We start from the raw sequence: 26,548 nt of genomic DNA on the forward strand, positions 1-26,548 counted from the left end.
TTTCGCTTGTCAAATCTCCCAGAGCAGATGGTCCCTTCAGGGAAGCTCTGGAAAGTGCTGGGTGTCTGGTTCTGGCTGGTCCCTCCCTCCCTCTTGGGGTCTCAGATGACAAGTCAACAAACCAGTTTCCCTCCTCTTAGGGGTCATTGATCCAGTAGCAGCAGGGTTTGGTTCCAGCGACTGCAGAGACCCTTTGCGGTTGGGTTTAGCAGCTACCCGGGTCCGCAGCGAGCCCTGGTCCTGGGGTGAGAGTGACATTCCGCCTGTCCAATCAGAGACTCGATTTTCTCTCCGGCGCCCGCCCCAGTTCCCTCGCCGCCCCAATAAGCGCTCTAAAAGGCCTGGCTTCTGCTGTCAAGTAGCTGGGGTGGGCTCGGCCGAGGCGAGGAGGGGCGCCGGGAGGGGAGATGCTCTCCCAGGTGTCTGTGGCGGAAGTGGGAAACCTGTAGGTTATGGTCCAGCTGTGCCGCGCCAAGGCGAGCAGGAGCAGGGAACAGGTAGGAGGCAGGACTTTCCCTTCTTTGCAGACAGAATAAAGAATGCGTGTTTTCCTGCTGCTGTTGCCTCCCTTCCCTTTCCCCTTCCCCCAGCCCCGCCCCGCCCTCGTCACCCCCAGATTTCCTGTAGTCGCCGCAGCTCTCGTCGAGAAGGACGGCAGGAAAGACTGGGTGGTGGGTGTGTGGTGCTGGGAAGGAGGGTTACGGGATGCCGGAGCCCGGGGTGACGGGCGGGGCAGGGCGGCAGTACTATGGGAGAGGGCACCGAGCCCCCTCTCCGTCTCGTCAACTTTCCTCTCGGAGGCTGCGGCCGCCACCGCCGGCGATTCGCCCAAGGGATGCCAAGTCGACCTGGCAAGGGAGGGTCTGGGAGAGCAGACCTGTCAGCAGCCGGGAACCTGCAGGTCTTCCTAAATCGAGAAGAGAAGAGCATTTGCTCCTCCCCACGCCTGTCCGCACCCACTCGTTTCCCCTCTCCTCCCTTGCCTCTAGACTAGTACAGCCCTGAAAAACTGGGAATGACTGCGCTGAGGGGAAAAGGACTTGTATGTTCCCTGGCCCTTGTTAAGAACCGGCTCCTTTCGGGAGTGGGGGGTTGGGGAAAAAAGCCTGCACTCGCAGGGCATTTTCCAGTTAACTACGTCTCCACTGAGAAGACATCAGCCCTTCTCCACTATCTGCGGCAGACTGAGGAGGGAAGAGGCAAGGAGGGCTTGGCTTCTTCTCTCCTAGCCTGACACTGTTTATCGGAAACCACCTTCTCGCCTAGTTTCTAAAAGATGGGTTTATCCTGGGGGATGTGCGGAGAGTCAAATAATCGTGCCGGAATGGGCTCCCAGGGGCTGCAAGGCAGCCTCCTTGGGTGACCGCATCTGGGTAGTAGGTGTTGGCCCAGTGCCGTTTCCTGCCGGAGTTAGACTGCTGGAAGCAGTAAGCAGAGAATTGCAGAGAAATTAGACGCTGCATCACTCTCAGCGACTGATGACACCCTGCTTTGACAATTGCTGAAACATTCGGGTGATGGGAAGCGGGGAGAGGGGAGAAGTTGCAAGCTTTTCTCATTTATTCATGCCACATCCAGCATGGGCATTTGTACACGTACTTGTGTGTGCATATCTCCAAGGTGGAGCTATATATAGCTCCTGCTCACCCAGCCCTGTTTGCCTGCTGCTGAGCAGGCTGCGTTGGTCTTCTGAAGCAATCTGGAAGCACTGAGTGGGAGGGGAAAGAGGGAATCAAATTCTCCATTAGGGGAAAAGCCAGAGAAGATGCACTCAGACTGAGGAAACCTTGCATGAAATAATGTTTCTGTATTGCACATGAAGATCAATATTTCCAAATATTATTTTGAATACATTCTTAGAGTGCTATTTGAGCTTCATCCATTTCCCTGCATTTTTCAGCTTCACAGTGTACACATGAGCCTTAGCCTGAAATGTAGCACATATATCAAATAAATATGTCATATGTGGGATATTTTATTAAATTCATCAGAGCGTAATGGTTTCCCTATGCCTGTACCTTGGTTGTTCGGTGGTAAATTTATTTGGGTAGTAACTCACAGCTGGCAGCATTAGAGGATCTGGGGGAAAATCCCAGATCCACCCACTTTATAGGATATAGAACTAAGGGACCTTTGGAATCTTGGAGGGTGATTTTGATATATTTCTTTGTACAAATTTTACTTGTGGACCTGATATTTAAACTTGTGCTGCTGTTTTATATCATATCTATTTTCATGACATGGACTTTCTTTTATAGGTGTATGTGCATTTCTTTTTCCCATTGCCTGGAATTAGTTAATCTTGATGAAAACCTTTCCATTTTCTTAGATGAGAAAACTAAGATTTAGAGGACATAAGTAATTTGTTTAAAATCTTCTGAAAGTCCACTATTTCAACCCTAATATTCCAACCTACTGTGAATTAATTGCATAGCAGTTACTATCAAATAGAATTCTTCAGTTTCCTATGGTTTTTGGTACTGGTAACAATATCTGATCAATATTGATACAGTATAGACCAAGGTTATTCAGTCATTCAGACACTAAGTCTGTTTTGTTGCTTGACCATTATTTGTATGTTTGATTTGTCTTCTAATTAGGCAGTTAGTACTTTGCAGAAAAAGACCATGACCTACATTTTGTATAGGCTACAGTTCTAAGTAGGCTCAAATATTCTTACTGAGGAAGTATCACCATAAGGAATTGTTTGAATGGATGCAGCAATGATTTTGGATAATCCATTTATTGATAGAAGGCTATGTGTTGAGAACCACTTCTGGAAACTTCCTTCGGCTCCATTGTCTTCTCCATGAGCAGGAATGAATGACATGAGGCATTTCTATGTCCTTCCACAGAATGATTCTATTTCCTAGTAGAGGTTATGACTGTGTACAGGTTATTCTATATATACACTCTCATATCTTCTTCCCCTTGAGACCAAGTTGAAAGATAGACAATACATATTTCTCCACACAAAACATGCCATGTGCCTTATTTTTAAAAAAGTGATCAACAGGGTCCATCCATTTCTACAGATAAATTGGCCATGATCTATGTCATATCAAGAATCAATCTTCTCTAAGTCATCAGTAAGTTCTTCTTCAAGTCCAGTATTCGTTTTCTTTTTATTGGTACATTCATTTTTCTTCCCTTTTGATCTGCCATTTCTGCTGTATTGTCCATCTCCTCCTTGAAATGTTACTTCTTGGTACCACAATGATCTGATGTCATAATTATTCTCTTACTTTTTATAACCCTGTCTTTATGCCCCTCTTATGTCTTCTTCCTGCTCCTAGATTTCAAATGAATCCCCCAAATGGATGACAATTTTATTAGAAATAAAACTTTCCTTTGCATTTCTGTTTCTATTCTCTCCTCCATGAGTCATTCCAAAATATTATCCTGGTGGCTAAGAGCACAGGTATTAGAAGGAAGCCTAGATGTGTTAATATTCATATATCACTAGGCAGATAAGTGAATGTCAGTAAGTCAATTGGAAATTACAACAGCACTTATCTCAGAGATTTTTGTGGGATATTTTTCAAGCATTAAGTGAGATAATGCATGTAACACATTTAAAATAGGTATTGGCCCATGATAATTACTCATAAACAATAGCTATTAGTAGTAGAAGTATGTTTACAGTAATGATAATGTACATAGTAACAACCATTTTTTGCTTTTCCCCCATCAGTTGTCATCACCCTTAAGCTGGCTTTTAGCAAAGGATACTGCAGTTTTCTAGGGTTTTCTGATTTGTGATCAGTTTTATTTATTTATTTTTTAGATTTCCTTTTCTCTACCTCCAAATGCCTACCATCCATTCAGTAATAAATTTATTCATTTCTATTCTCAACCTAATTTGTATTTTTCTCTGTTTTCCTTAATACCAGTTTCATCTGTCATTGCATACCTCCATTAGTGCAGTTATCAAATATCCCAGTGTATAAGTTTCTCTGCTTTAATCTAAGATGTCAGATATTATTATTGGTATAATGTATTATTAATGTCTCTTATTGATTCAATTCTGCTTTGAAACTTTCACTGTGCTTTACTTTGTATCTTGAAGAGCACTGGCTTTGGAGAAAGAATACCTGGGTTCAAATCCTGAGAACAGGACTTACCAGTTGTGTGAACTTGGAAATGTAGCAGGTGGAGGAATGGGGCATTATTTCACTATGGTTGTCTGGATGACTTACTGTGTAAAGTTATATTTGAAAGTATATTCATTTAACATTACATTTAAATAACACTTTTATGATTATAAGGAAATATGGGATCATTCAAGAAAAATTGGAAATAAAATGTAATTACATCATCATGCACAGAGGTCCACTATCAACCTTATAGTTTTATTTCTATGAATATGCATAGGTATTTTAAATTTACAGAGTTGAAATTAGAGTGAATATTCATTTTGGCGTTCAGCTTTTTTCCCACTTAACATCATACCATAAATATTCATTTATTTTATTTAATATTCTTACTAACCATGTTTTTTTTTTGGCTGCCAAATAATTTTTATATAGAGCTTTTAGATAGTTTCCAGTTTTTTACACTTATGGAAATGAACATAAATGTTCATTAATCTTTACCTTTCTGACCATTTCCTTACAGTAACTTCTTAGATGTTACTGGATCAAACATATAAATATTTCCAGACTCCTAATGCTTATAGCCAAATTGCACCAGCAAAAAAATTCGTGCAGAAATTGGTACTCAGTTTAAGCTGATTTGGCAATAGTCTTATTAATACTTGGTACTGTGGTTAAAACAATTGCGACTATTTTGATAGCAGAAATTAGGTATCTAGTTATTCTTTGAGTTGTGTTTCTATGATTTTGTATGAGTTTGAGAAATGTTTTCATTTCTCAAATTGTTTATCTGCTCTTTGTATTTCTTAATTTGTGGATTTCGTTTGACTATTTCTTTATTGGGGTATTCATAGTTTCTTCATATAATTAGAAATCTGTTGTAAACTGTGAAATTTTTCCTCACCTTGTTTTTTTTGGCCTTTAATTTTTTGTGTTGAACATACAGAAATTTGTTACCTTACTGTAGTTTAATCTATAAATCTATTTGCAGTAATATCTTTCATTTCTTTAATGCTCAGAAAACTTTCTGCTACCTGACAAAGAATTGAACATAAACACACACATTTGAGGGTGCTATTGCTGAACTTCTGTGCTTCTTTGAAGTAGTATTTGGCTTATGTATATCATGTATCTCTGTGTGAAATGGCTCCTGGGGACATAAATACACTCACAGTCTATTGAGATCCCATTATTATTTATGTGACTTTCCCATGAAGTGAATAGTACCTTTATTCTTTCTGAGCTACTGTTGTCCATTTTTAAAGTGCCATAGGGAAAAATGTACTATGGAAGATATTAAAGACCAGGTTACTCCGCCAGAGCAGGGCACACTGTTTGCACAATTATCTGAATGACTCAGGCACTAAATCTGCTTTTGCCAGGATTATCCAGATGGTCCTTAATTCACTGGATAATTGCTCACCCCTGTACTTGATTTTGATGATGTAGACTGACTGTGTCATCACTTTTCCTACACTGTTTTATTTGTTGCTATTCTCTAAATGCTAGGGTTTGTCACATTTGTTTCTCTTCATGAGGGGCAGTTTCTATGGTCCTAAGAGCACACGTTTTAGAGTTATGTAGAGCTTTGCACAAAACCTAGCTCAGCCACTTACAAACTGTGTGATTTGGGGCAAGTTACTTAATTTCTTTAAGCCTTTGTTTCCTGTGGAGGAAATGAGGATATTCTGAGGATATTCAGAGTTCAGAGCCCCTACTTCAGTCCCCCTCTCTGTAGCCTTCTCAAGAACATTCTCCACACTATAATCAATTGTCTTTCTGAAACCAATCTCAACAGGTGCCTCCTCTGCTGAAAAATTTTTGATAGAGGTCTCTCTCTCTTTCTCTTTTTAATAACAAGATGCCAGAAGTCCTTTAGGTTGTACTTAAAGTCCTTTACTAAATGGTCCTTGATTACTTCTCTAAATTCATTTCCTCATTATTCCAGTCTCTTTGATCTCCAATCTCCCACAATGCCAATCATGTTAAACTGTTTGCATTTCCCCTTATTCATCATATTTTTTTCTCTTTTTTCCCAAACTCCACTTCCCCTCCATATTCTATTTTCTGCCAGACATTACCAGTCTCCTTGTCTGCCCTGTAGTTGATCTGTCTAAACTCTTCAAGGCTCAAGTCAGCTGCCACCATCTTAAGGAGGACTTCTCTGAACTTCCAGGATGAGTTTTTTGTAAGCCCTTGAAGACAGAGACAATGCCGTATTCCTCTTTGTGCCCAGTGAGGACCTTGACATATATTTTCTAAAGAAATGAATTAAAGAAGGTTAAGATTAAACACCTTTTTAAGATTTCAACAAGTTAAGAATTTATATCTCTACCTTGGAAACCAAGAAATAAAACTAGAAGCTATGTCAATCTTCTTAATTTGTCAAGGATTAACTTCCTGGTTTTGTTGATTTATACAGCAAGATAGGTAAAACAGAGTCTTTTAATAAGCAATTTGTCAAGATAAGACATTCTAGGATATTGAATAATTCCTGAATGCTAAATATGTAGGTAACTCTTTTAAATAATTCTCCATTTTAGAAGGAAGAAATATATAGTTACATGGATAGTGTAGATATATAAGTTTAGCTGTGTTTGAACTAAATATTGGTGGAATTAATCCCTTTTCTCTTCATTTAATAAAAATCTTCCATTGGTGTGGTCTCTGGAAGTTTATAAAGCATGGTTACATGTATAACCTTGTTGGATCCTTTGCAACAATTCTGAAAGTTAGATTGAAAGGTGTGGCTATCCATTCTTACAGATAAAGAAACAAGCTCAGAGAAATAAGTAATTTGCCTAAGATCACATTAGTAGCAAATCTGGACAAGATGTAAGGAAATCTTACTCATACTTGCATGTTTGGTCTATTATGCTCATCCAAAACATCTCACAGAGAGGTGCAGTCCACCATTCTGTCCAGGTCAAGGACATTGGTCTTGAAAGATATAAATAATCCACTGAGAGTCCTGAACAATCTAGTAAAAATTTACTGCACTAATACCTACGTATAGTTGCCACTTTGGTTTTTTTTTTTTTAACATTTTTATTGGAGTATAATTGCTTTACAATGGTGTGTTAGTTTCTGCTTTACAACAAAGTGAATCAGTTATACATATACATATGTTCCCATATCTCTTCCCTCTTGCGTCTCCCTCCCTCCCACTCTCCCTATCCCACCCCTCTATGTGGTCACAAACCACCTAGTTGATATCCCTGTGCCATGCGGCTGCTTCCCACTAGCTATCAACCCTATATTTGGTAGTGTATATATGGACGTATATACACTTTGGTTTTTAATAGCTGAGAAGTAACGCACTGACAGTGATTTTTGATTTCAACATATTGTAAAATCTTGTATTTGTTTAATTGATTATGTATATTTATATATATTTGTTTACATATATATAAAACTTCAGAGTGTATTTCTTTTTATTTTTGGTGACAAGTACAATGCCCTTTCCCTTATTTTTTTTTTACCAGAATATTAAAATGCTTTTTCTAGATATTCTTAATTAAGTAGAAAATATCCAGCTTTTCAGTTTGGCTCTTAGCATATATTCTCTACAATCTTGGAGAATCAGATGAGTCAAAAATGTTTTTCAGAAATAGTGCAAGAGGTGAAAACATTTTTATGAAAAATAGATGGGTACTTACCTAGAGCACTAATCTAGTCTAGTTTAAAAATGAAAAAAACAGAAGTATTAGACTGATTTCTTTTATTTGGTTGTACAGATAATGTCTTCTCTATAACCTCACTTCAGTTATTAACAACAACCATTTATTGAGTGCTCACTCTGTTAGGCATTGTTTTAAATGTGTTGCACATGGTATCTCATAACTTAACCAAACCCAGTGAAATGGATTTTATTTATTATTTTTACCATTTTACAGATGAGAAAAAATAGGTATATTAAAAAGCTAATGATTAGAGAAGCTAGAATTCATATGCAGGTTAACTAACTCCTAAACCTAGATTATTAAGTATGTTATTCTGCTCTCCATGATATCTAGTTTTAGTATTTTGTTAGTCACAGTTTAAATTTCCTGTATTTGAGGTGACCATCTATCTATCCCTAGACTCTCACATGAACTTGACATTAACACAACAGATTAAATCATTCTAAATTTATATATGTTTTATTTATGGAAATCTCATAAACAAAATGGTCTTTCACTACAGTGATTTACACGAGGCAGTTTTCCAAACATAAATTAAGCAATTACAATGTGCTCTTTTAAAATTCATTATTTTAACTTTAAACTAAGTAACAGAATTTTGTATGCTTTTCTGCTCTAATTTTGCTGGCTGACATTACAAACCATAAACAGTAATTCTATCCTAAGACATCTAATCAGATAGTATTTAATTGTCATGGTTACTGAAAGTACAGATTTGCTATCAGTAACAGACAAGATTGCCTGCTAAGATATTATAAATAATATTTATAATATTCCAGTTTGAGGCTCAACTTATTTAATATAACAGAAATTTATAACAGATGAAAATTCCCATTGCATATTATTTTTATACATTAAACACAATATATTTTAACTGAAAATCTTTAAAAATACCTAGTGGATTGATTTACTGTATGTTTCTTTAGCTTTCAAATATTATTTTAGAGGTCATAGCAAGTCTTTTGGTACTAGAAAATTAACTCATTTTTTCCCAAAATTGTTATTTGGAAACTAACACAGCTATTTTCAATAAAACATTTCATTGTTTTTTAAACCTTTTAAATTAAAGAGTGACAGAAATATAGAAAAGCACACAGAAAAGAGTCAGCACAATGAGTTATAACAAAGTATTTATATCCATGAAATCAACACTCAGTTCTGAATAAAGAACCTTCTCAGCCCCCAGAAATCCTTCTTCCAGCCACTCTCAATCATTGCCACTTTGCTTTTTCCCAAAGGTAATCATTAATTCCGACTTCAAGACCATAGAATCGTTTTCCCTTTTTTTGGAATTCATATAGACAAAATCACGCAGTATGTGACTTTTTTGTATCAAATTTCTTTTGCTCAACCTTTTTGGTGAGATATATCCATGTTTTTTAATGTAATAATAGTTCATTTTTGTTGTCTTATAGAATTCCATTGTATAAATACTCCAAAAATGTACCTATCTGTTCTACTTGTTAGACATCTCGGTTGTTTTCAGTTTTGTGTAATAGTTTTCCTATGAACATACATTCTTTTACATGTCTTTTCTACACATGTATGTGTATATGTTTTTGTTAGGATATAACTAAGATTAAAATTGCTGAGTCAATGGCTAATGTTTAGTAGAAATTGTTAGATTTTCCCAAGAGGTTGAGCCAATTTCCAATTCAATCTGTGGTGTATGAGATTTCAAGTTACTCATTAGCTTTGCCTTCACTTGGTATTAATAGTCTTTTAAACTTAAACTATTATAGTGGTTGGGACTGTGTGGAGCTGGATATCTAATTATGGTTTTAATTTGCAATTTTTCATGAATATGTAGTTAAACACCTTTTTATATATATTTTGGCCATTTGAATATGATGTTTTGGAGTGTCATTCAAAGATTTTGTCCATTTTACTATTGAGTTATTTGTCTTTTATTTATTGATTCATAAGTGCTTCCTTATATATTCTGAGTTTGAGCCCTTAGAAAATATTTGCAAATATCTTTTCCCACTCTATAATTTGCCTTATCATTCTCTTAATGTTATCTTTAATCAACAGATGTTCTCAGCTTTAATGTAGTCCATAGTTAGTATTTTTTGTGTTTTATTTAATAAGTCTTTCCTTATTACAATCATGGAAACATTTTTCAATATAGTATTTGTGCTAGACACTATACTGTTTTCATCTAAACAAAACCTGTAAAACTCATGTATCAATATTAATAATTTCTTATCTCATAAGAAAATTTCTCAAAAGTTCATCCTTAAGTATTAGATTTTTTATGCATAATTTTATCAAGTTAAGGAGGTTCCCTCCTATTTCTGTTAAAATTTTAAATATTTTTAATAATTTTAAATTTATTCAGGTGATCATATGAGTTTTACCTTATCTTTGTTAATGAAACAAATTATATTGATTGATTTTCAAATGTTAAACTTGAATCCCCACCCAGAATAAATTTAGTTTATTATGTATTTATTACCTGGAATAAATTTAACCAGTTCATTATGTATTTATTACCTGTTAATGTATATTACTGGATTAGTGTTGATAATGTTTCATTTAGGATTATTCTGGTAAGAGTTTGTGAATGATACATTTTAATTTCTTGTAGAATACACTAGTGAAGCCATTTGGACCTAGAAATATTTTTGTGGCAGTATTTTAAATTAAAAATTCAGTTACTTTATGTGTTATGAGTCTATTCATATTTCCTAAATATTATTTAATCTTTTTTGTAAGTTGTACTTTTCTAGGAATTTGCCCATCTAAATTTTCAAATATATTGGACATTGTTCTTCAAAATATTCTCATACAATCTTTTTAATATGTATAAGATTTTTAATGATGACTCTCTTTTCATTCATTTAAATCCACCCACAGAGCTGACTATTCTTAACATTTTGTACATATTTTAAAAGATTTTTATGAATAGAATATAGTTTTAAATATATTGTTACTACTATCAAAATGCATCATACTATATGTAATGTTCTATCACTCATTTTTTTATCTTGGCCAATTTTTATTTTCACACATTATAGTGCTAACACATCCTTTTTAGTATTTGCATAATATCCCTTTGCATGAAACAATTTATTTATGTCTCCCTTATTGGATCTTTGGGATATTTCTAATTATTTTTTTTAAAGAATGCCACAAGAACATTATTCTACATGTACATTTGTACGTTCATTCCAATATTTCCCTAATACATTTCTGGAGTGAAATTGCTAGCAAACAGACACATCTTTTATAGATTATCAGTATTTCCAAATTGTTCTTTGAACACATTATAACAATATATAATCCTAGTGACATAAATAAGAATGTTTGCTCTTGAATATCCTCCCTTGTACTGAGTATTATCAATCTTTCAAATACTTTTAGATATTTTCTTTCCAAATCAGACTATTACTAAAAAATATATATAAATAAAGCACAATTATGCACCAATGACATCATAAAACATGAATTTGGTATTTCCCTATTGATTGTTTTCTTTTATACATAAAAATATTTTGTCTATTATTGGGATTGTAAAAGATTTCAATTAAATTTTACACTAAGTTGGTTTCATAAAATTTAAGTGCTAAAAAACTCTCCTGCCTTCATTGTTATTTTAGTATAATAGATTTTCAATATAATATATGGCTATATTTGCTCATGCAGGAAAGAGTATAGTACTAGCTGTTCAGTAGACATAGATTTAAATCTAAATTCTGGCACTTAGTAGATATATATTCTTAAGAAATCTACTCAACGTCTATAACTCTGAGTGGCTTCATTTCCTAAATTGAGGAAAACAAGTATGAAAGTAAGTTTGCTGTATGTCTGTCATCTGATTATTTACTAGATTTGATTTTGGTGATTAAACTAGTTAGGCAGAGCCTTTTCTCTTTCACTTGCCTATTTATGACCTCAATGTTACTTGTTCTTCAAGGAAAACAGTTTCCAGGTATGAAAAAGGACTGTCTCCCATGAACAATCTATAAAGTAGGTCCTTCTGCTAGAAATGGAAAGAAATAATGTGATTGATACTTTTTTCCATCATTTATTATATATTTTATTTGTAAGTGGAGGGAAGGAAGAAGCAGAGAGGGAGGGAGGGAGGGAGGGAGGGAGGGAGGGAGAGCAGAAACACACATCTCCTATGTGGTAGGCTTTGTATTAATGAATAAATCAGACTTTTTCCTGCCTTCAAGAGGCTTCTAAGATAAGTGGGGAAAATAGATGAAAAGATAACCCCAAATTGTGTGGTAAGTGCTTTAATACAAGGGGATTCAACATGTTAGGTGAATATTGTATGCCAGGGACATTTAGGAGAGTATGACTGGTTCAAATAACTGAAAGAAATCTAGTATATGATAGAGTATAAACTATAAAGTAGCAAGACATATGGGCAAAGAGGAGAAAATAGTAGGTCAAGAAAGTTTTTTTAAAGTGTTTGTATTTTACCCTAGAAGCAATAGTTCCAAGTAAGGCAATGATTTAATTGAATATCCTAAAATGTTTCTTTGAGAATTTAATGAAGTAAAAGAAAGATATTAGGTGTTAGAAGACTTTGTAATTTAAAAAATGTTAAGGAAATTAACTAGATTTGAAGCAGAATGTCTAGATCATTCTTGATAAGGAATATTGATACAATATTGGCAGGGCTGTACTCTCCAAATCATCTCTTTTAAAAAGCTCTCCTAATAATTTCATTTTGACTTTATTTTGCTATTAGTATGTTATAAAACTTCCTTGAGTAAATAAGGAGAGAAAATTAAATATATATTTTCATCTCAATCTTCCCGTAACTCCTCTGAGAGCTAGATTTCTGCTAAGACATACATATCTTTTTATTTTTTAATTTTATTATTTTTTTTAAACATCTTTATTGGAGTATAATCGCTTTACAATGGTGTGTTAGTTTCTGCTTTACAACAAAGTGAATCAACTATACATATACATATATCCCCATATCTCCTCCCTCTTGTGTCTCCCTCCCACCTTCCCTATCCCACCCCTCTAGGTGGTCACAAAGCAACAAGCTGATCTCCTTGTGCTGTACGGCTGCTTCCCACTAGCTATCTATTTTACATTTGGTAGTATATATATGTCCATGCCACTCTCTCACTTCATCCCAGCTTACCCTTCCCCCTCCCCATACCTTCAAGTCCATGCTCTAGTAGGTCTGTGTTTTATTCCCGTCCTACCCCTAGTCTCTTCATGACATTTTTTAAATCTTAGATTCCATATATATGTGTTAGCATACGGTATTTGTTTTTCTCCTTCTGACTTACTTCACTCTGTATGACAGACTCCAGGTCCATCCACCTCACTACAAATAACTCGTTTTATGGCTGAGTAATATTCCATTGTATATATGTGCCACATCTTCTTTATCCATTCATCTGTTGATGGACACTTAGGTTGCTTCCATGTCCTGGCTATTGTAAATAGAGCTGCAATGAACATTGTGGTACATGACTCTTTTTGAATTATGGTTTTCTCAGGGTATATGCTCAGTAGTGGGATTGCTGGGTCATATGATAGTTCTATTTTCAGTTTTTAAAGGAACCTCCATACTGTTCTCCATAGTGACTGTATGAATTTACATTCCCACCAACAGTGCAAGAGGTTTCCCTTTTCTCCATACCCTCTCCAGCATTTATTGTCTGTAGATTTTTTGATGATGGCCATTCTGACTGCTGTGAGGTGGTACCTCATTGTAGTTTTGATTTGCATTTCTCTAATGATTAGTGATGCTGAACATTCTTTCATGTTTTTGTTGGCAATCTGTTACATATATTTTTAAAAGCTATAGAAGTTCATGGAAGTTCAGAGAAGTTCACTGGACTTTGGATGTCATTTCTAGCCATGGCTGAGAATACCACCATGCTTATTTTATAAACACACGTGGTTTACTCTTTGAATACAATTGTATTTGTTATAGGGGCATATAAAATAGCCATTTGTAACATGACTAAATCACTGAAAATGTTGTCCAGTAGTACTCCCAAAGGTGAAGGAACAAGGAAATGTGAAGAGAGAACAATATTTTGGAGTCTTTAGCTTCCTGGGTGATCTTTGGAGTTTACTGGATTGCTAAGAATATTAAAATGAGATTTTTGTAGCCTATCCAGTTCTCAGGATGGTTGAGAAAAATGAATATTTTATTTACAAACTCAGAGCAAAGAGCAAAGATCACTTGCTCTAATTCTTACATATATATCAATAAAATGGATGCATTATTTTATAATATTGAGTCCTCCAGTGGGTTTTTAATCCTGGGTACTTTTCTCCAGTGTAAATTGTATTATGTACTAGAATTTTCAGTCTAATTTGAAGTTACATTTTCTTCCATTTATTTGATTTTATGTTTGAGAGAAAACATGGTATATTACTCATGGCTATGCTTTTATTTTTGGAAATCAAAATTGTATCACTAAAATGTTCTGTTCACATTTTTCAATACCTATTGGTTTCTGACAATATGCTGAAAATGTTCCAATGCATACTGTCTGATCTGAGGTGGTAGATATGAATGTAATAACTGCTAGTAAATTGAAATATTTCTTTAGAACCAACTGAGAAACTGTTACAAATGTTACCACAAATCATGTTTATTCATATTACCTTCTATTTTTAAGAAGAATACTGCAGAACAAAGGAATTTGGATTCTTGCTAATATGTAGGGTAAGGAGACAATCTTGCTGGACTCAGCAATTATTTTATTGTAATTATCTTTTTAGATTACTTGGTGTAATTCACACATAACCTAGTTACTTCTGTTTTTGAGTTTTAAACCAGCCTTCCTCCACAACCCTTCTGTAACACATTCTGGAAGATGTCCTTAATATTTATGTTACTAAAAATATCATTGTGAAGTGGAATGCCTTAATTAATTAAATGTGGTTTCATTCAGCATGTCTTCATCTCTACTGCTATCCTTAAGCCTATGAGGGAGGAGGGATCTGTCCTCTTTCTTAATTCCAATTCCTCTACTTTTTTTCTGGATCTCAATTTTCTACAACATGAGAGAACATTTGCTCTTATGCTCATGTGCTTCCTCCCCAGAAATGCCAATCTTTCTTTCTTAACTCCCTAATATTCCCCTGCCTTCAAACTTTTCAGTTGTTTTTCTACTAACTTTTCTAGGTTCTTTTAAAAATTTCATGTTTTCTCATCTCTTCCAGAATTACTAGTCTACAGTTTCTAAATATGACCTCAGCTCTAGCAACATTCTCCTTCCATTCTTCTGATTCATTGTAATGGAAGAGGAAAGCCAACTTCTTCATAATTTTTTTCTTTTCCTGCGTTCTGGATTATACCCTCCTATCTTTTTAGGGTCCTCACTATATTCATTACCACCTCTTTCTTGGATCTTCAACTTTGATCTCTCTACTGGCTTCCTGATGCCAGCATTTAGGCATGCCTAGTTCTCTTTCATTTGAGAAACAATGCAGACAAAGTTAAACAAACAAAATCATCCTCCAACTCTTTCCTCCCACAAGCTACTGCAGTCATTTTTCCCTTTCCTCTTTCACAGCCAAGTTTCTTTGAACATTTATCTGTGTTTGCTTTACCATATTTTGCCCTCAATTCTCTCTCTAACCTTTGAAACCTGCTTCTTAAGCCAGACATTTTAGTAAAACTGTACTTTACAAGGTCTCCAAAGTACCCCTTAGTTCCTAAATTCTGTGGGTACCTTTCAAATATCACCTACTTGACCTTTCAGGAGAAAATTTGACACTTGAATTTTACTTCTTGGAAAGGCCTTTTTATAGTTTGGATTTATTGTTAAGCAAATATTCATTTCTCTTCCATTCCCACTGTTAATAGAGCATACAGCTGTACCAATTGATGCTGTGTTCAGTCATACATCTTGTTTTGCCCAATGTAATAGTAGTAGATGTGTACTAAGCAAAGATTATGCATCTCAGTTTGGCATGGTTCTTACACCCAATCATCTGCATTGAGAAGCACATATGCTGGGAAACTGCTGATCCAAGGTGCAAGTGGAAATATATGAGCAGACATGAGGGCAATGCAAAGCTAGGAGCCAGACCCAGTTACTGTACAGCCTAAAGCATGATTGACCTAGTCAAACTGTGGACCCATGTGCAAGAGAAAAAAATATTCTAAATTTGGGATGTTTGTTTTGCAGTGTTATTGGGCAATAGCTGATTGATACAACTCAATTCCTTGAAATTTCATGAAACCATCTTCTAGTTTTTCTTTTAAGTCTCATAAACCTTTGTAGACTTTGTAATCTTTTCTTCCAGAGGCTTCTGCCCTAAACCCATTACCTCAGTTTGAATACACTTACTGTGAGATCCTATTCCCAGTGATGGTTCTGATTGCTATCTATATGCTGATAACTTCTAAATAATAGCTTCAATTTGACCTATACATCAGACTCATCTTGTCAAAAATGCATTGGACATCTTCACTTGGTGGTTTCACAATCACACCAAATTCCATTTCCTGAACACAGTGCTTCTGCTCCACAATACATTTCATACTCAACCACAGGGGGGATAAAACTAAAACAGCTATATACCACCAACATTACAAAAATTAGTACAAAGGTTATGATTTATTGCATTTTTACTTTATGCCTTTAAATGCATTATCTGACTTGTTGTAACAACTCCATGGGTTGTAAATTATTATCCCTCTTTTGATGGACATGAAGTCCAATTAAATAAAATAAGATCAATAGCTAGTAAGGGAATGAAACAGATCAAACGCAAATCTGTCTGACCCCATAGTGTGGACCTACTTATCAAATTTTATGGGGTGCTTGTTTAAAATCTAAATTTAAGGGCCAGACTCTCCAGTGATCTTTTCAAGGGGCTGTACTGCATACACATATTACCTATTCAACAATAACTGTCTCTCTTCCCTCAAAAGAAACTTTTTTGCTATTCTCCACACAAACCACCCACATTACTGCTTCAGTGTCTTTGTTCATGCTATTTATTGTAAATAATGGTAGCTGTCTCCACATATATCCAGATTCTTTCCTTCTCAGATGCACTTCATTTAAAGCTTAAGGCTTTAAGAGATTCTCAAACTATTTCTAATGACAGTGGTTAACGTATAACTTGTGTATATTATTTAATAGTTTCATATTCCAGTTTCTTTAGCTGTGTCTTGAACACAGACTTGTGGTCAGCCTCTTTTGTGTTCATTTCAACACCAAGTACATTTCATTGAAAAGTTGAACTGAGTACTTTAAATGAACTGAGTATTTCATTTTTAACCCCTATTATTGCTTTTTCTTTTACTGCTCTCTCAAAAATATCAATGAAGTATCATATCACCTAGAGAGATATTTCTCTCCCTCAAATCATAGATTTATATAATTCATTGAAATAATTATAGGAATTGACTTATTTATGTCATTAAGTAAATGCAAATAAAGTTAGCCAAAATCAAAGCTGCAATCTCAAGGAGCTTAGTTAGCAAAGTCTTCATCATACTTGTTTATATGAGACTAAATAAAGTATGTGAAAAGTAGAATAGAGTCACTCAGTGATTTCTATTTCTTTATGCTAACAATTTCTGAATTATTTGACATATTTCAGGTAAGTTTTTCTATTTATGAAATGACCTAACAGATGTAAGTTGTTCAGTGTAGTTTCTCACAAAAGAAGCATTTGATAATAGAAGTGCTGGGGAGGTCATGCTGAAGATGTTATGCTTTTAAGGTTCTATCGCATTAAAAAAAGTATCATGAAGGCAGAGAAGATAATCATCATTCAGGGAGAATACCGAGGAATTCTCTATGTACATAGTAAAATAAGTCAAAACGTAAATAAAATGTCCAACCAAAAACCCTTGTTTTCTGTTACCTTAAGAACCGTTGGGAAGTAAATTTGTATGTCTTTTCCACATTTAGTACTTTGGTTTAATCTATTATTAAATGGCAGAATCATACTGTTTTTTCCTGATATTTTCAGATTACACTCTGCTCTATTTTTCCCTGCTAAGAGAAACAAGATGAGGTCAAATGACCTCAATGGGTAGTAATTGGGAGTCTTCTGAATTTCTTTTTCCTTGACTACCTAAGTGGTAAGAGATGGGATGCTTAATTATGACCTCATTCTATTCTGTTGTTAGACTTTGAGGTATTAACTAAGAAAATTTCAGACTTGACCACATATGAATATAAGTACGTAGTCTAAAGTCAATATAACAGTTTAAAATTGTTAGTTTGTTCTTGGATTATCCATATAATAGGTCTTCTCTAATTATGAGGATAACTGAGAGTTAACTTACGCATCTTGTCTGTTTGAAAATTCTCCACTGATAGGCACACTAAAGATTTTCAGCATTTCAAGAACTAGATATTCATTTTAACCATTAGCAAACCCAGGAAGTTTTCGCAGTTTAGGCAATTTGTGAAAAAATGGAACAGGCTTCACAGACTCTTACTATGGGGGATTTCTGGAATTAATAGGTTGGGAAGTAGCAATTGTAAAATTTTACTCAGAGGATCACATATTACTGAATTATAACCACCCCCCCTGTCCATTTCAGGCATGATTAAAATGTTGATCATTAATGATGCTATGTTATCCACCTTTATTAGAAAGTGAAAAGACACAGTGGCATATCTAATTACTAATTCTTTATTATAAGGATGCTCTCATCTCTTGTGTCTTCTCAGAAATAGATGTTGCTGGACAATATTATATATTGTTTGTTTTAAGAAATGACACTTTGAATTAGCTTTCCTGCAGACATTTATTCAATTCTGAACTGGTTACCTTGTAAGATGTAAATTGTCAAGAACTCTAATATGAATTGCTTTATAAACACATATATAGGCATTCATCAAAAAGCAACCAAAATGAAAGGCTTAATTGCAGCGAGCTAAAAATGTGTTTATTATGTTAAACATTCTGCAGTTCATGCAACTTTTGGATTTTTGTACTATCCAGCTCCCAGGGGATTCTGATTTCTTCAGGACCTGCTGAAATAGAATATGACTTTGATATTAAATTTTATGTTCTGTATTCAATCCACTCAAAAGTGGACTGCAAGTGTATTGTTTCTTACAAAAAGGTAAATATTGATCCTTTCAAATCAGAACCTCATCAAGTCCTCATGGTCATTCTGCAGCTGACTGAAGAAATTCCCTCTGCGTGAAAATTATTTTGTAAACATTTTTACGGAAAAGGAAAAATAGATGCAGAAAGGAATGAGATGACAATCTATAACACCATGGATTATGAACTGAGTTTTATTTGATTTAGATATCCTCTGAGCCTGTGATTCTCCAGCATGAAAATAAATATCACTGGAACAGTTTGTTAAAACCAATGCTCTCAAAGCTTCTGATTCAGTGTTCTGAAGTGAGGCCTGGTAATTTGTATTTTAACAAGCTCTCAGGTGATGCTGATGCTGCCTTCTCAAGAGCCACTCTTTGGGTATTCCTCTAATTACCTCTGGTACCAATCCTTTGGTAACACTTACCTTCAGACAATGATAACCACACCAAGAGTATTAGCTAATGGAAAAAAATAACAAACAACTTAGTTTATTTTATAGGATGCTGCTGCATTACAGGATTCTTTGCCTTGATTTAACATTACTAACACATTTTTTCCTTACTATCAAAAAATAACAGAAGTAATCTTCTAGGGCCTCATTTGATGATTCTTGTGTTGGAGAAAATATTGATATTCCTGTTGATTTTGAGACATAAATCTGTTATGGTCTCAAATTTTTATTACAATCAAGTCTGTGGGGAGCAAGTGGGATACCCATGATGCTTTCTCATTAACAAATAATTTCAAGCTCCTTATAGTCTAGTAGTTCGAGAATATGAGGGTGAATGTAATTTGCTATGACAACTAGTAAATGTACCCTTGAGAGTCACGATAAAATTCCACAAATATTCCTAATATTTTGAAAGTCAGGATGATAGAGTATCTCACAATCTTAGCTGGATATTAAAATCACCCGGGTAATTTAACAATACTGATAACCTGGGCCCCACAATTTAGACGTTCAAATTTAATTGGTTTGGGTCTGGTCTTGACATACGGAAATGGGTAGAGGAGAAAGATTCAGGAGGGAAGTCCAGACAGGAAGCCAACTACCATTTCTCGAGACCTGCTTTCCATATGTCAGGAACTACAGGAGACATTTTATGAATATTGTCCCTAAACCTCACATAAACTCACAAGATAACTATCAATTAAGAGCTTTCTAAAATCTAAGGTAATAGACTTGAATGAAGGGATAAAATAACTTTCTCATGGCAAGAGGTTGTTTAATAAGTGGGGGATTGGTCATTAGAACCCAGGTTGAGGTGGCCCCAGTGTACATTCTTCTTCATTTCCTTGCATGGGTACTAGATGCCTCTTTCGTCTATCTCAAGTCAATTCTATTGTTTCCTTGAAGGAGCATTATAACTTCACGAGGAAAATCATTTCATAGCTCTATATAAAAAATACAGCTTTGTTTTTCTTGCATTGGTTTAGGTTGAAATTTAGCATTACAATCACCATCGGATAAAATCACTCCTGTAAGCACAGTGTACCTAGTGAATTGGAGGAATCTTTTTTAGTACTTCTCAAGCGAAATTGGGGCCTCATGTAAGTAATTGTGTTTATGAATTTTTTATAATATTTGTTTTTCATATTGAGGTCTCTATTATTCACTCTTTAATCAGGTTTAAAGATACTAAGTAAAATGGGATTTTTTTGGTTGTATATTTTATCTTTCAAGAAAAGATTCTAAATTTTTAATTGACTGACTTATAAGTGCAGTAGATTATGGTTTAATTTTTTTCTCTGTTTTTAAAATTATGTTTTCATGTACAATTCAGCCTTTATAATGATTTTTATCCCATCTGATGGATATCTCTTTTTAAAGTAATGTACATCCTCATTTGAAACCAAGAACTTGCTGGATAGTTTTAAAGGTGGTCCTGAGGGTTATGAAAGTTTTTTCAGTGCCTTCTCTGGTAAGGAAACTGGAGCTTTCCAGTCAACAGTAATAGTTGGCTTTAATGAATTCAGGCCTGTCTGTAGAGCCCAAAGTACAGAAAAGAGGCCTCTGGGGAAATGGCTGAAGTACTCTACCAGCCCAGCATTCTGGAACAGCATGATTGCATAGAGTACTTAGGTGGCACTATGAGGCAGAGATTATCTCCTCTTTACAGATGGAGAAACTGAGGACACCTGAGGTTACCTATTTAGAGCCATAAATCATAGGCTGGCATTTGGACTCAGATCTGATGGACTTTGTACCTATCCTTCAAAGTTTTCCCAGGCTCTACTGTTCTCTTTATTTGAACAGACTAGCTTGTGTATTTCTAGGCTCTGGCTATCCATCTGATAAAAATTTGACATTTTCTTCCATCAAAGCATATTTTCCAAAGGTGCCCTTAAGAAGACAGTCTCACTGAATTTTATTTCCCTCCACCTTGGATGGTATGAAGTGTTAAGTCTTTTAAGAGATGCTATTTGAAATCACCATTATCTGACTACCTGCATGTTACTGCAGTTCAAAACTTTCTAAACATTGGACTATTAAAGTTAATTATATGGTTATTTGTCCCTTGAAGACAGAAGTGCTGCTCATTCAGCTGGAAATAATGTGCTGAAGATGGAAAAGTTAACAGTTGCTGATTCATCACATGGAATAATGCATATTTATGGATATTCTTTTATAATAATGGAGAATGCTAAATAAATCAGTAATATGTGAACACAATGGGAAGATGGACTAATAGTCACTTTGATTTAAAATTGAGGATAGTTACATTTTCAGAGTATAGTATTTAGAGAAACTTTATATAGAGGCCTAATCATTTAGTCACCACAAAATTCTTTTAGCCCAAGAATTTGCTATATAATTTCTAAACTATTTTATAAACAACTTCTAAATAGCAGTCCTTTTTAACCTGATCATCTGGCGTATAAAATACAGATACTAAATATAGCAGTTGAAAGAAGGGAAGCAGTAGCTTTTAAGGAAATGAGCATTCAATTTTGAATCAGGACCAGAAACTTGACTATATTTCATGGGAAATTGTAGAACTCAACTTATCTCATTGTGCTTTTGAGGTCAGAAAAATAAATCATTCTTATTTGCTTAGTATATTCTTTCATGGTTCAGAGGAAGTATATAATACACTAGCTACATAAGTGCAGAGGCTCTTAGACGGCAAAGTAAGTATTAAGTATCTACCAAGTGTTAGCATCATGCTAAAGTTAAAAGAGTAGAATTCTGTTAAAAGGTCTACCTTGTTGGTCCTAACTGACATTCAGCAATGTGGCTTTCTCAGACTAACCTACTTATGAATCTACTCTCTATATTTTTTACTCAAATTTATCTCTAAAGAATGTCAAAGTCAAAAAAGTGAGTTTAGAAGAACATACTTATTAGCAGTAATTTGATCTCTTAAGTTCTAGCTTTAGTCATTGTCTTTTAAAGATTTAGTTCAGAGTATGTTTGTTTCATTGTTAAACACTATAGATAGATCTCAGTCTAAGTAATAGATACCCATCTCAAAGGTTTTGTGTGTGTGTGTCTGTGTGTGTATACACACGCAAGAGAAGAGCAATATAAAAAATGTTATGACACACAGTCAAATAACATTTAGTTTTTATGGCTGTTTTGTGTTTTTGAAAATTGAATTTTATTTGAAATGTGAAGGTAATATGGTTGCCAGATAATTAAATCCTATTATAAATCCCTTTGAAAAATTAACTATAATCAACTAGTTTTTTATGTAATTCAACATTTTTTGAACATAATCTTGTTAGATTATTTAAGCTGAAGCTCAGCTGTGATTATGTCAAATATAAAATAAGGAAAATACATTTTTGCCCTTTGAGAGAACATTATAAGTTGATCCTCTGTCTTCTCTTTCCAAACCCCAAGCATCACAGTTCATCAGGATGTCCTCATTTATCAGAGTTGTTTAAGACAATGAAGCCCACATAAAGAATGCAATACTTTGTATCTCAGTCCTCCTTGAGCATTTCCAGACTCAACTTTTCACCTTTCCCATCACATTCCCTGCCCAAAAAAGTCAACAAAATAAGCTAAATGGGTGATGCCCATTAAAATCACTCAGGACCAGCTCCTATTTTCTCTCTTATGTTGGATCTTTTTTTAAATATAAATTCATTATTTTATTTTTGGCTGTGTTTGGTCTTCGTTGCTGTGCGCGGGCTTTCTCTAGTTGTAGCGAGTGGGGGCTACTCTTCATTGCGGTACATTGGCTTCTCATCGTGGTGGCCTCTCTTGTTGTGGAGCATGGGCTCTAAGAGTGCAGGCTTCAGTAGTTGTGGCTCATGGGCTCAGTCGTTGTGGCTTGAGGGCTCTGGAGCGCCGGCTCAGTAGTTGTGGTGCACGGGCTTAGTTGCTCCACGGCATGTGGGATCTTCCCAGACCAGGGATCGAACCCATGTCCCCTGCATTGGCAGGTGAACTCTTAACCACAGTACCACCAGGGAAGTCCCTCGATCTTTTTTCTAAGTTTTAAAATTCTTTATGTTATATAGAGAACTCTAAAACATCATCTTATTTTCACTGGTAAAGAGAAATGCCAATTTGACTTTGATACTCAGTCCTAGTACTTAATATATTCTCTCTTTGTAATTTATTGTCAAAGGATGCTGATTGCTATTGGAGCATGTTACATAAATTTGAACAGTGGGGAATATCACACTTCTCCATCAACTAATAAATACCTCATGGTGGGGCTACGCAGGATACAAGAGAAGTACAGGTCAACATTTCCTTTCTTATAATTCTGGAATTTAAAAAAAAGCTCTAAACGTACAGCATTGTGATTCATTTGGTGATAAAACCTGATTTTGACCTGAACTCATTTGGTAATAAAAACTGTTCTGAACTGATTTGAGGCCATTTCTATCTTATGTATTCCATCTGGAGTGAATATACCCAATTTTTGCTAAAGAAATATTGATGTCTTTGATTACATGTTGCTACTCCAGACAGATATATACACTTCCAAAATTCCAAAAACTCCAAACATATTTTAATCCAAAACATATATGGCCCCATGGACTTGGAAAAGGGATTGTAGGTCTGTTAGACGTTGCCCTTGAACTCCAGCAACTTGTAGTTTATTGAGGTGTATGACAGGAACACTACCTTCAAACACATAGTCAACAAATAGTTACTGAAAGTCTACCAGTTGGCAGATATTCACACACATACAGATGTATGTATATATTCTATGTATATGTATATATGTATAATATAAAACTATGTTTTATATATAATGTTAATTTTGCAACATAAGAGACAAGTAGTAGTAGTTTAGAAAAAGTCTAGTGGTATAAAAGGTTTCAGAAAGTAGTAGAACTTCTCTCTTAATCATTTTTGAATTTGTTTCTTCATAAAATAAAGCAAAAGCACAGTCAATAAGGAAACCTCTGTATGAACACTGAAGGTAAAAACAAGTAAGGCTGTAAAATTTTGATGAAAACCCTCCAGTAAGTATGTTTTTCTTTCCATATAATAGAAAGCTGTTTTGAGGATAGATCAGTGTAACAAGTTTAGATCAAAGAACCAAATAGAATTTAGTTGACTTTCATTACTGCCCTTACTAGATATGACTTTACGTAAGTTATTTAAAATCTCTAAGCCTGCTTTATTATCTGTAAAATATTAATAATAAAAGCAGCCCCCACATAGACTTGTTAGAGGATTATATCAGGTGATGCATGTATTGGAGGATGTCTGGCACATAGGAAGCACATTTATGCTGCTTATTATGAAGCTGTTCTCATCCAGGCCCAGTGGATAAAGATAGTCTTAGGCTATAGAATTCGATGTAATTCATTCTTAGCTATTCAAGGGAGTTATTTTCATTGCATGTTATATTTTCATTTGATAGGATAAATTTTTCTATAATCTTTTAAGATTTCATATCTAATAATGAAAGTAGTTATCTGGTGAAGAAGCCATCTTCAGCTGCTCTAGGCCTTTGTGTTTATTACTGGAAGTCTCTCAGCTGACTCACATGAGACTTTTAGATTTAATTTCTAGAATTTCTCCAGGAAGCAGAAGAAATTGGAACAGCAAAGTGTTTTGTCTTATGAAATACTTGATGTGTTATTTACTCCTGATTAGTTCAAGTTTAATAGCTAAGCCATTCAATACACTCATAAGGTGATCACACCCTCTGCCCTATAAGAATCTCATTGAAATAAGCAACACTAAGGTATAAAACTAGGTGGTAAAATGGAAAGGGATGATATTCATAATAGAAACTTTGACATATTTTTGCTACACATAGTGAAGTCATATTAGAATGAAGGAACTTCTAATGTGACCAAGAATCTCTGTATGTGTTAAAAAGACTCATCAAAAAAGGAAGTGGAAGAGATGGTAGCAGGGCCATGTTATGACTTTCATGGACCCCAGGCACTTCTACCTTTATGGGCCCCTTCCTCAATAAAAAATAATTACAAGTGATATTTTACACCAGTCTTGTTATAAAGGTAAATATAATCCAGGCTGGATTTATTATTATATATTCATTAATAGTATATCTATTTTCTCTTCTTTTAAAACAAATTAAAATTAAAGCATTTTGTGAACTCCTAAAAGTAACAAAGACCGTAGGCATTGTGCCTATTGTGTCTGCCTCATGGATAAGCACTATCCTGGATGCTAGTAGAACTTCACCAATCCTTTTTCTTAAAAGCCAAGTATCAGTGCAGTACCTGGATTTCTACAAGAGCATTTAACAGGCATAGAATACAGGAATGGCCCAGCCAAAAAACGGTTCCTTCAATAAAGAAAAAGAAAACTCATCTTCAACATAGACTGACAGATCCTGTCCTGACTTTGTCCAGTTCAGCTTAATTTCTTTCCATCTCCATCCCAGGCTACTGCGACTCTGGCTTAGCAAAATGAAAGTAAAGTAATTGAAAACTACTCCCATGTCTTTTCATTTGTACTCAGAAGATTTGTAAATAGATCCTCAATGTTCAGTATTGAAAAAGCATAGACCGTACTCTGTGACCACAAGCAAACAAAAGAACACTTTGGTTCAAAAGACAATGACATTTGAAAAATAAGATAGAGTATATTCTTATGCATTTTTTACTTCAACACAGTAGCAAATTTTAGGACATGTTAGGTTGACTTAAAAATAAATCAACTTTTGATTTTAATCAAATAAATAAATCATAACATTGCAATTTAAGAGCAAAAATCATGATGAGAGAATGATCTGAAACAAGAAAAATTGCATGGAGTGAAAAACACAACTGCCAAATTAAAACTCAAATAAGAATAGCGACCATTGATGTCATTTCACAAAATCAGTCATGTAAATGACATGTTTAAGAAATTCTCCCAGAATTGGGAAAAAGTATTAAGAGACCAAAATAACAAAAGACAAAGGATATGTGACCAAGATAGCCTTAAATTTCCCATCAGTGACTAATTTTGGACAGGTTTCTTCCTGACTGCAGGCCTCTCTGATCTCCCTTTTCTTGGAGGATTTACTTTAGAGAACTTATAATTGAAAATTCTTTCTCTGTCCCCATGAAATGTATGTAAATTAGTCCCCAGCCTCTAGCCAGTTTTATAATCCAAGAATGTCTTTCTCAAAAACCTGGGAATCATTCCTTTGAAATATAGTCATCAAGAAAGATGGCACCCCATCTCTCAGTTTCTGTGGGAGGGCAGGAAACTAACCTCAATAAGCAAAAATTAGCAAACAGATGGCCTAATAACACTGAGCCTCCCACTAACATCTTTCAGTACTATTCCACTAGCTCACCCCAGCT

The 26,548-nt window shown here is 34.9% G+C and overlaps 1 protein-coding gene across 6 annotated transcripts in view; it reads left to right on the forward strand.

The window, feature by feature from the left end:
- The first annotated feature begins 322 nt into the window (after positions 1–322).
- The window catches only part of CNTN1 (contactin 1), a 353,678-nt gene continuing 327,452 nt past the window's right edge, over positions 323–26,548 (forward strand). The window contains exon 1 of one of the 6 annotated variants that reach the window (XM_059080718.2): positions 323–497. The gene's annotated coding sequence lies outside the window, so the exon portion shown is untranslated. The remainder of the gene's footprint in view (positions 498–26,548) is intronic. The other 5 variants (XM_067009071.1, XM_067009074.1, XM_067009075.1 and 2 more) reach the window with 5 other exon arrangements.

Source organism: Kogia breviceps, chromosome 12, assembly GCF_026419965.1.
Source record: "Kogia breviceps isolate mKogBre1 chromosome 12, mKogBre1 haplotype 1, whole genome shotgun sequence".
In the NCBI taxonomy this organism is placed as follows: Eukaryota; Metazoa; Chordata; class Mammalia; order Artiodactyla; family Physeteridae; genus Kogia; species Kogia breviceps.